This window comes from Aethina tumida, chromosome 2 (assembly GCF_024364675.1).
Source record: "Aethina tumida isolate Nest 87 chromosome 2, icAetTumi1.1, whole genome shotgun sequence".
In the NCBI taxonomy this organism is placed as follows: Eukaryota; Metazoa; Arthropoda; class Insecta; order Coleoptera; family Nitidulidae; genus Aethina; species Aethina tumida.
The window spans coordinates 33818417-33830741 of record NC_065436.1 but is presented as its reverse complement, the minus strand read 5'-3'; the positions used below and the strand labels follow the sequence as shown (position 1 = coordinate 33830741).

Sequence of the window (12325 nt, the reverse complement as noted above, 5' to 3'; positions counted from 1 at the left end):
CGGGCGTGTGCTGAAGTTAATACGAAACGGAACAATTTCTGTAGGAATTTATGCACATATTTCGTCGAACAAAGGATGCAGGCCCAATAGGCCGTCACGTGTAGTAAAAGATCCTAATGGGATCAAGATATCCCGGAATGAACATTGAATTGATTTATTTTCGATGCGAACAACCCCCCGAAAAAAAATCTGAATCCGGCCTACGCAGATGTAGTTTTCGGCGGTGTCGAGTTACGAATTACGGCGGACCCTCGTAAAATTGCAAATTGATTTCAAGTGTAACAATGGCGCTACAAAACAAATCCTTTCAGCGTGCATTCGAAATTTGCATGGGTATTTGTGCGGGACATCGAAATCTGATAACTCCCGATAAATTTGAATGGAGTCGGTTCGAGCGAGAGATTTACATTTCAGTTTATTGTGGCTTAATACACGTATGACGTTTGACGTTTGAACACATCAATTTGTCCATATTTCAGGTAACACCAGTCTGGCATATTATAAAATAGAAACTTTATTAAGCTGAGCCGCAATTCGATAATAATTAATAACGTTCCAATTAGGAAATTTCAAAAGTGTCGAGGTCCCAAGCACAAACATAGAGGAGAAACTTTGTCGTTGGACGTATCGAAAAGCGAGAAGTTTTTCTATTAATCTTGCGGCACGTTCCATTAACTGCTTGCCCTTTTAAGTCTTCGATTCATTCCATTTACAGCTCCCGGATTGATTGATTCGTGCTCCCGTCGGTCTATTGTACCACCTTCAATGGACCCAACATAAACCCATTGAGTTTACCTGTATCTATACAAGATTAATATCTGCCCGGTGCAAAGGAACGAGGATGGCAAACATAAGTATCTTAAATGTTGATCTAGGATGTAATTTGCATCAAGAAATTTCTGCTTGATATGCTAAACTGAAAAAAATAATTGGTATGTCTAGATTACTTGATTTTAATTAATATAAATAAACTTCTCATCGATGATATTTGTCGTTACCACTATTTTTTTGTATTTTTTATTATTTTCAATAGACTTTTTTAATTTTCAAGACAAAAAGGTATCTAAATGTTAACTTAGGATGCAACACAAAATTGTGCCAAATTCACGTATTTTCTCCATTAAATATGTACAGACAGATTAAATTGAAAAAAGTATTAAAAGCTATGGTGGACATTTTTTTATTTTTCAGGAAGATGAAGTTCTTAGGTGCTGGCCTAAGACGTAACCCATCATTATGCTAAGCTTCAGTTCTGTAAACACTACGTTTGATAGCATCTTAACGCATATTTAAAAAACCTATCAATTTTAAATGTGGTGGTTAAAAATGCAGCCGACTAAAACCGATGGATTATGGCAGTAAAAAAAATATAATCTCCCGTTGATTCGGAACATTTGAGTATTGAAGCTCGCATTCAATTTTCTCCCCATTAATTCCTGGAAAGTACGCAATGAAAAGCCGCCGCCGGGTTGCATCCCCATTGACGGGATTTACATGCTGCACTCCCATCGTCGGGCTGGGCCTAATGGCAAGTGGATGCCGGTTCGGGGCTCCGACTCAACCGTCACTTAACATCGCGCTCGAGTGTTCTTGAAGGGTAGTGGCGGTAATGAACCCGTGCTCCGCATCATCCCCCTCCAACGCACAGTCGTTCACTTTCTTTAAGTTTGCCATAATATTCCTTAGATAAATTTAACCATTCTAATAATTACCTCAAAATGGGCAATTGCAGATAATTCTACATGAGGAACTGGCAGGTTCAAGAAGGATGAACCTTTAAAGAAGCTGGTTGATGCCAAATAAATAAATCGTGATCACTGTGCGTGGAATTGAATAGACGCCCAGCAGATAATCTAAAAAGTAGTGCGCGTAATTCAACACGACCGAAGAAGGGTTGAGCCCCTGCGTTGGCAGTCATTATGAGCGCTGTCGTCCAGACAGTAAACATATCGAATGCCAAGAAGGAAAAGGGGGCTTGTACCAAGTTATGGGACCCGGTGTCAGGTTCAGGGTGTTTGTTGTTTTGGGGCGCGTATTAATATTCATGAACGGAACGATGCCACTGGGATTGATGCACCGGCGAGCCGAAGGGGTTAAGAAAAATTTATATTTATGGGCGTACGGGGTGCGATTTGTGCCGGAGATGATGAGATTCCATGATAAGCCGGTCATTAAGGAATTTATCACTTAATTCGCGCCGCATAAATTCATAAAATCGTGACTCACATAAAAGACTCTCATGTAAATCGGCCCCTTCTCCTCATCCTTAAAAGAAAAGTCCTAGTTTTGGGACAAGTACAGCGAAACATGCAAGTGCCTGTATTTAACCCATTTAGGATAATTCTGTTTGACTTTCAATCCTATTTGGCCTGAACCTTCTCTAATTTAAGTTGTTTATGTTAGTGATAAGTAATTTATCCCAAACGGGATGAAGTTATGGACCTGAAACTTGATGTCATCTATCAAACAACAAACAAAAGAGACGGGGGAGGCCCAAGATGTTAGTCTATTACATCGAAATTTCTACATCATCTGTCTGAAGTTTTTCCCCAGAACTTTTTTGTTTAATGTTGCAGAAGCAATTACTGCGATATAACCAAAGTATCTTCCCTGAAGCGGAGACGCTAAATCAAAGACGCGATACGCAAAGTTTCCTATTAAAACGACTAAAGTTTTCACCGGTTTTATTTTCTTTTAATATTCACTCAATAGGTTGTCGCGAACTTTTTTATCGGTAAAACTCGGATAATTAGACTACTTCCACATTGTCGCTGAATCTTGTAAAAATATATCTGGGGCTGCGTGTGTTTCAGCACGAGTTGTTTGCGCCCTGAAACAAAACCAAACAAAAATATTTGTGTGAGAATCGAATACACAAAAAAACCTGTTGTCGGTCGTAAAACTTTTCAGCTTTGGCGAAACTCGTTAGCTGCAAACTTACTTAGAACCGCCCCCTCGACCCCCACCCCACCGAAAACAGAAAAACTAACTGCACAAACTTCATGGTTGTTAACTATTACTTCCATTTCCGGTAATAACATAAATAAAAAGGGCCGCGGCAAAATTGGGCCTGCAAAATCCATTTTCTTTTCCAACGAATTCCCGCCGTCCGTAATTCTTTCCGAGCAAGTAGATAATGCTGATTTATCTGCCCGTGTTGGAAATAACCTTTAGCCTAATTTGCTTCTCGAAAACCGAAATGGATGTTTAACAACTTAGTTACGTGCATTTTTAATTCTTTTCTCGTGTACATGTGACTCAATTAATCCTTCCATTGTGATAAACAAGAAGGGTTAACAGGGCAATATTAGATTAAATACATCAAACGGGAGTTAATTCGCATACTATTTGTACGGGACTAATTGAAAATATCAGAAAAACAAACAGAATCGATTCGGAGCACCATAAAATATTTATTCGTTATGACACATCGCCAAATTCGATTAGCACATGATGAAACAAAGAAATCGAGTTAAAACGTGGGTCATGGGGGACATCGGACAAACAAAAGGTAAACAGTGGAGCCGCCCGCCGTATCATGACCCCTTTGTCTCCCATTTGCATAAACGGAAAGGGGAACATCATTTCGTAAATTAACTGCCGCCTACCATTGTGCAGCTACGTATCGCCAGATAGGAATCTTACCGATGCAGTTTTCCATTCACGTTTCCATATGCCCCCTCGACTACGGGTTTCAATTAGCGTTTTGTTTGCCGATGGTATTAATGGAACGACGTCTTAATTTGATCAGGTTTTTTTGGGCTGATTGAAGGGGTTGCAGCCATTCAAACCGATCCGATCATCAGGATTGGTTGGTTAGAATCTGTTTAATTATTATGTTCCAATTTTGGATGGATTCGTTAAAAAATGTTGCTGAGTCTCTGGACCAAATAAAATGGAAAATTGATTCCATTGTGAAGGTCAACATGTTATGATAATATTAATCAAATCTGATATTATAAATGTTATCATGCTATCTAATTTTAACCACTACCAAAAAAGATGAATTCCTGGATGACTGGAAAATTCACAAGTTACTACTTCTTGAAGGCTTCTTTGTTATGATAATACCAATATTTACATCAGTAAAGTATGATACTAATGTCACAATCAACATTGCTATTTATTGTTAGATCTCTACCAAAATATATTGGTTGCAGCCATTTAAACTAGTACTATCATTAAGATTCGTTGGTTAGAACCAATGTAATTATTATGTTACAGTTTTGGACGGATTTGGTTGCGTTAGTTTTGGGAACATTTAATTGTGTTACAAAACAATCTGGAGGCTAATAAAGAGGTAAAGTGATGAAGAAGGATTTATAAGGCGAATTTGACGGATTTCCATTTCCATCACATCAGATGTTTAATGGTATTGTAAGGGTTTAAGTCTGGCTACAATGGAACTGGGACTAAGATTTGGAGCCGGCGCCTTGAGCAGATTGTGTGAATGAAAGAGACGCACCACGCACAGAAGGATTAGGGGTACATCGACAATGGAAAGGCGCAGACAACAAACAATGCCGTTTACACAATGGCATTAGTCCAAGTGTTCGGAAAGTCGTAGCCGTCTCCGTCACCGTAGGCTCGGGGACCGCGAGAAGCCAGCTTTAAGGGATTTCGCGTCTCCAACCACCGACAATATGGTGATTACGTTTCGCGATGCGACGTGCAAAGCCGGGGACTTTGGCCCCGGATCCCCTTCAGCTCGGTCAATTCCCGAACCGCACGCTATAGATTTATTCCGGAGGATCGGGTGACATCAGCGCGACAATGGCACTCGGGGACTTGCTGATCCGTTGTTCGCCTCTTCCCAGCATTTCGCCGCTTTGTGTCAGTCACTCGATACTGCCGATGTCGGCACGCAATGTCGCCTCAAAGCCCCCGTGCCATGTTGTTAAATTAATTTCCAATAAACTTCCTCCTCGTATCGGCAATTTCCACGGCTCATCGATGATCCTGAAGACGAGGACGAGAGGATAAATATTAAAATGCAAAAACTGACAAACCTTCTGGTAGTTACAACTAATGAATGCCCATGCCCCTCAATTAGAATCGGGTCGTTACGTTAAATCGTTGCGAGTTAAGGACCTGCAGGTTCCTATGATAGGACCTCATGAATAGAGTTCGGCCGCAATAATTGCTCTTCACTCCGAGAGTAATTGTTATTTCGTTTTTGTTCCGGGTCCGGGATGATGGAAACGATGGAAACGGGACCGCGAGCCCGGCGGACGAGAACGAGCGCCGACTTTTTGTTTCCAAACTGGGATCATTACGCCACACGAGGTAAACGGTGAAAAAAACTGGTCCATTGTTTCGTCGTTTTATTACGGAATAGACTCGCCGTTATCTCCGGGAGTTCAACCAATCTGAATTACAGATCTGTTTGTTGCTAGTTTGATTTTGCATGATGGGTTTCCCTTTTTCATTTTGGTTGCTCGTCAAAGTGATTATTTCACCTCCTTTTTGGCCGTTGCAGCTGCCGGTGTCACAATATTTTATCGAAATCACGCGGTGTGCTAATTTAATTATGCGATCTAATAAATTCACGGGCAATTGACCACATTAGCCATATGTACGGGCCACTCCGCCGTTGTTGAAATACACCCCTGTCTACTATGAGAGCACTCCAAGTGGTAATGCAGCCTGGGGTGCGAATTACAATTTCACAGACAATCGCTGACACAGAAACCAGGGGGATGATCAAATAAAATGAGTAATTCCATAATCAGATTTTCCATGCACTTTTTTATATCGCCCTGATAAATTTTTTATCCTACTACATTTTATTCATCCAACCCAGCTTTTATCGTTGCAAATTTTTAAACATACCTAAGTCTTTTAAAGAATACTTTTATCCACCAGATCTCTTGATGCCATAAAGTCTGGCCCATAACTTTTCATAATAAAACACCCCTACTGATTCGCGGTTTCGTTGAACAATGCAAATGAAATTTGATGACTGGAAAATCTAATATAATTTGATTAATATCATTGGCCCCTGCTTAGCGACCACACGTCGTCTTTTCCATTAATTACGGCGACGCTTATCAAATTGTCGCGGCTGAACAATGGTTTTGGATCCCTTTCGATTTTAATGAAACGTTTAATAAGATTTTTCCTATGATTTACTGCCGATCTAATAGAAAAGTGAGTGACATTGATGACGGTGGCGTAAGGCGAAATGCGAATCTCAACAGTGGTAAAAGAAGGGACGGGAAAGCCTATTGATTCAATAGGTATCGATGTTGTGGTCCGTTAGGGAGGGTGACTTCCGTATAATATTCATTATGTTAAGTGGACACGTGTCCCGAAACCGATATGGTCACAAGTGAAACGCCCCCTTTGTGTACATTCTTCACATTATCGTCAAATTTCGGAATTCCACAAATAGATAGGTACAGTTTCGCCATTGTGCGTCACAATCAATTTTCAATTATTAGACGTATTATCTTCGGCATTGTACGAGGGAAATGACAGATCGTTTACCATGTAATATTTGGATCAACAATATTCAGATATTATTGTCCCACATGTATACTAAACATAAACAAAGCTCCGTCCCATTTAATGCCGTCACATCAAGACGGCTTTGTGTCGTAACAAGCACATGAAATGCGATACTGCATGGATATTGCAACTGGATGTTTCAACTCCATCTTGGAGGCAAACATATTGTTATAATATCAATATTTCCATCAGGCAAATATTGTATTAATAATGTTACCATCACCATTGCCATTTAGTGTAGGTCTTCTCCAAAAGAAGAATTCGTTGAAAAATATAGAAAAATATTTATATTAATAATGTTACCTTCAACATTGTCAATTAGTGTTAGACCTCTGCCAAAAATAGGTTTGTCTAAAAATAGACAAATCTAACAATTTTGTTACGATAATATCAAAATATCCAATTGACAAATATGGAATAATGTTAGTGATTCCATCCTTATGATAATTTCAATATTTCCAACAGACAAATATGAATTAATATTATAAATCTATATTAATAATGTTATTATAAACATTGTCAGTTAGTGTTAGACTTCTTCTTCAAAAACATATTTGTGAAAAAATAGACAAATCTATCAATTTTTTTTTTTGATAATATCAAAATTTCCAGTTAACAAATATGAAATAATGTGACTCCATCATGAAGACAGATATCTTATGATGATATTAATATTTCCATCAGACAATTTTGATAATAATATTACTATCAACAGTGAGAGTTAGTATTAGACTTCTATAAAAAATACTGTTGGACCTCTACCAAAAACAGATTTGTGAAAAAAAAACAGACAAATCTGTCAAATTTGTTATGATAATATCAAAATTTCCAGTTGACAAATATAAAATAATGTTAGTGACTTCATTATGAAGAAAAATATATTATAATGATATTAACATTTCCATCAGACAAATATGATATTAATAATGTTACCATCATCATTAACAGATAAGTGTTAGACCTCTACCAAAAACAGATTTGTGACAAAAATAGAACTATATCACATTTATTATGATATCAAAATTTCCAATTGACAAATATGAAATAATGTTACTGAAGACAAATGTCTTATGAATATTTCCACCAGGCAAATATGACATTAATTTTATAAATATACATAGGTCTCCTACAAAAAAGAACATTCTTTAAAAAATATAGTTGAATCCCTGGACGTAAAGAAAAACAAATTTCGTTAAAAAATGTAGGTGAATCCCCGGAATAAATAAAATGCAAAATTCACAAGTGACTAACCGAAATCGCTTCTCCGCCAACCCGAACCCGAATCGGACATATGCATTCGGGTTTTACGATGCGGACCGCCGGAGTTAATAAAACCCCGGAATTGTTAATAAACTGGAAAATTGGGCGCTTAACGTTAAAAATTCAGTAAACAATCAACATTCAGCGGCCGAATTGCCTCCTACCTGGGCCCAAATCCCAAATGGCATTTCGCCATGTGAAAATACGCCGCAACACCTGTTCCAGTTTTAATGATATTGGCGACCGTAAAGGTACCGCGTTAGGCTTTGCTCCGGTTAATTATGTTTCGAGGTGCGAAATGTACTTTCGAAAATGGGATTGTAAAGGATTTGGCGCGTCTTGTTAAACAACGTTCTAATTGGTATTATTCCCGGCCATTTTGTTTTTCACGTTTTAGTTTGGGAGGCACTGCAGAAAAGTTTTTGATGAATCGCGTGCTTTTGTTCAAACGGTGCATGGGTCTTTAATGCACGGCTTTCTTTCGTGTTTTGTGCAGTAATGAAATAATTAGACTAGGTGGATGCTTTCAGGGCTTGTTCAGACGGTGCAACCATTATGTGGGTGGTCTATTCTTTTTTAACCTACTGTTCCATTCTGATAAGGATTTTAAATTTGTTTCATTATAAGCTAATTAAATTATATCAAATTTCATGGATTTTTTCAAAGAGGTTCCTTTTTTGCCTTTTTATAATCTTTTTCTAACTATGCCATTTATTTTTGGTTTAAGCATTGTGCATTTAAGTTCTATAATTGACACAAATTTGCAAAAAGAAGTTTATAGCAACTGTCCCTCATGTAAACTTCAATATACAGAATGATTCACCTTCAACTTATTCATTAAAAATTTATGGAAAATGAAAAAAAAGTATATCAATCATAATTACTTTTCTAATTTATTTTGAACAAAATTTGATTTCAACTTTGTTTTGTTCAAAGTACACTGTGTATAAATTCTATATGTAATCAACAATAAAATGATTATATTATGTCTTGTCTCTAAACTCAATAATTTTTAAAATGAACCTTCCAGGGTCAAAATTGAGGGATTTACAGACATTTTAGTTAGACCTTCAAAATTTTCAATTATATGTAGAATTTAAAAATCCAAAAATATACAGTGTGTTCCAGGTGAAAATAACAAAGTTGATGTCACTTCCTGAAAAAATGTTTGTTCGTAATAAATTAGAAAAATAGTTCAAGTCAAGTTATAAATTTCTGATGAATTAGTTAAGTGGATCAGTCTGTATAGGGTTAGATAGACATAGTTCATAGAAATCCAGTGTGTTTGAAGTTATAAAATTTGATATAGAAAAGGCTCACACTACACTAATCGAAAGGTTTTTAATTTCTCAGAGGATTATATATACAAGGCGTTACATTAGGTTCGTCTAATATTTGTCCTTGTTTTGTTTAAGTATTTTGAGGAAACATTTAAATAACACATGGAATATTTTAAACAAGGTTTCATTATTCCAAGAATTTCAAATGCAAACCTAATAAAAATGACTAATATTACCATAAAATATGTTATTTTTTATTATAATTTATGCATATTAAGTTGTCAAAATATATGATTTTACTCAGAATTTTTCATATAATTAGAAATATTTAATTTTGAAAACTTTTTATATATTTTAGATAAAAAAATATAAATTTTATTCAACCAATTGCTCTAAAAATAAAAGAAAATAAACTCCTAATAAGTAAAAATATTTACAAATTTGTAAATTTGTTCATGTAAAAAATTATAATAATAAATATTTGTCTAATGAAATTGTTCATGGAATAATGAATTTCAGTGTCATGAAAATGTGACATAATAATCTAAATTGTCCGGCCCATTTGGAATAGAATACCTAGGTCAGCTATAAAAAAGTTACGTTAACAAAACTTATACTCTTTTCCATCGCAAATCTGAAAGCTTTTATCCTGAATGCAAATGCGCCGGGCGTGCAGCAAAAGAAAACTCCGAATATATATCAATAGACGAACAGAGGCTTAACAAAACGGCAAACAAGAGTGCCAATCCAAAAAGACCCTATTATACGACTATTAGCGGATTATTTCGCCGGAGTTTTTACCGGGAATTAGCGAAATCGGTTATTTAATACCCGTGCATCCGGATTACAAGCGGAGGCCCATTGAATTTACCCCCGGTCTCCACGTCAGATTCGGTAAGTAATGATGCCAATCTTTTTTAATGAAAGCGTCCCCGCGTTGCGTGTACGCAAGGACTTATAACACTAATCGAGGGTAAACACTGTTTGGGTTTTGTATCGGGAACTATTTTTAATTGTGACGAATTAGATAAATGGCGCGTGCGGATTACGTTTGTTTTATTAGGACCGCGTCCCGAATCAATCATCTCTTTGAAGAAGAGACACTCATTACCGAACCGGGGGGAAATGTATTCGTTTCAATTTATCAAGATTAGCGTGTGGGAAATGCGGCATGTTGTTTTAAAAGTTAATAAAACATAAATACGTCCGCCGTTTCCTTGCGAAATTTACATCAGCGTGCGTCGCGTTTCGACGATACTCCTGACATAGTTCGAACCCGGGGGAATTTCCGGCTTTGACGTCCCGTCACATGTCAAACGGGACGGCGCAGCCCGATCTGTTTAATAACAATCTCCAAACAATGAACGGCGCGTCCCGAGAGGCCTCGACGTTGTTCAGTTTCGAAGCTGTTTGTGCCAGCCAGTGTGTTCGTGAAATTTCCATCGGAAATATTATCCATCACGTTGCCGAAAATAATTGCGAAACGTTGCAAAAATTGACGTTCCGCCGCATAAATAACGGCGGTGGAATATCCACGGAAAACTGCAAGATTCAATCAAACCCGGACATAAATAACGATCACCATAAACAATGAGATCACGTAACGGCTGCTGCGACCTCATTTTCCGATAATTTATTAATGTTTTTTATTGCGTGTGTCCGATACATTCGCCCAATCCTATTGTTTCCATTTGAACGTCGGCCCTCTCGTGCGAACGGTCCAATTCACTCAAACGCAGAAACATAACACATGAGCTGTCTACATTCAGTGAAGATAAATACGAAAGTGCGTAATCCGGAGCTCCAAAATCCGGGCAACACGCGTTCACAACAACTCGCACAATGGAACAACTTTTAACAGGCTTCTCAGTACCTTTTTTAATTTGCATTTTTTTGTCATAGTTGGCTGATGGTTTGTGAATTAAACATTAAGTATTTGTCTGTCAGGTAATATAGGTTAAATGTGAGCAACTTTAAACTTATCCATATCCAGCTTCCTTCGCACTGCATTTCTGGAAATATTGGCCAAAAATCGCATGATACCGATTCTCTGAGCAAATAATGCTATTTATACGAAAGACCAATGGATGTACCTACTCCTAAGATATAAGAAGAAATTCTGACACTGACAGTCGAGGTAGGAATTAGTGCTCCTCTTATTTAGAAAATCTTCCTTTATCCGTTGAAGATCCTTGTTGTCGTTTCAAAATACTTTTTGTGGGTTAAACTGGGTTCATCTGAAATGAAATTATTAATTTTGATAATGCATATGTTTGAGTCTTATGATGTAATGGTACAGTAAACATTTGGATAGGTATTGTAGGCGTCAGGTGTCTAGGTCTTATGATGTTACCAAACCGATTGATAAGTGCTGCCGAACGGAATGGATGATCTTTTGGACGATATTCCTTTGGACAAAAGGTAACAAATGTGTCTGCAGGATGCTCACCGTTTATTGCCATTATAGAGCAATAGAAAAAGCATTTCCACCTTGTTGAAGGGAAAGGGGCAAATCTGTATTATGAAATGCAATATCATTTAAAGCAAACCCTTTAGATCTTGTTTTTGGATAATTAAAGAACACTAGTATATGGTACTTTCGTAAATAGCTTCGAGGAGCAGCAGCTATTATGGGGGTATTAGAAACAATTTGGCTAAAACTTTTCTGATCATTTTGGTTCATATTATTGAAATTATCTAATATAAATAATTCCCTGTCTTTCTCTTCCCATCATAAAATGATATGTCTTATGATATCTAAGGTAATTGGTAAATCTTTTATCATGAATAGTTCATAAACTGATTTTAAATGAAAAAACTTTTGAATATCTAGGTCTGACTTCATCAAAATCTTGAGAGTTTTTCAAAAAGAGTTCTTAGGCTGTAGACTTAGGGTATTTTGAGTTCCCAGGAGTACTAGCATATTCTGCTCTGAGGTTTTTTACTGTTAAACTATAATTCCGGCATTTTGATTTTAGTTTGGTCATAAGAGATATACTTATTAGCACTAGATATTTAAAGATGTCATCAAATATATTTTGTTCATCGGAGAGTATAAAGAAATTATAAAATATATTTTCAAAACGATTGACTAAACTAGAAATCACTTTATTTTTCTTCTACAACATTTGAACTTTTTTAAGAAAAGGGCTCATGTATTGAAAGAAAAGGTATAATAACTGATGTATAATATTCTGAAGAATTGAAGGATTTCCTCAAATTGTATTATAATTCAGTATTTAGTGCCTCTTTTTTTTAAGAATCGAGAAAATACG

At 36.8% G+C, this 12325-nt stretch overlaps 1 protein-coding gene across 1 annotated transcript in view; it reads left to right on the top strand.

Moving 5' to 3' along the window:
• Positions 1 to 12325, top strand: part of LOC109598811 (discoidin domain-containing receptor tyrosine kinase B-like) — a 198896-nt gene that overhangs the window by 19730 nt on the left and 166841 nt on the right. The window lies entirely within an intron of this gene.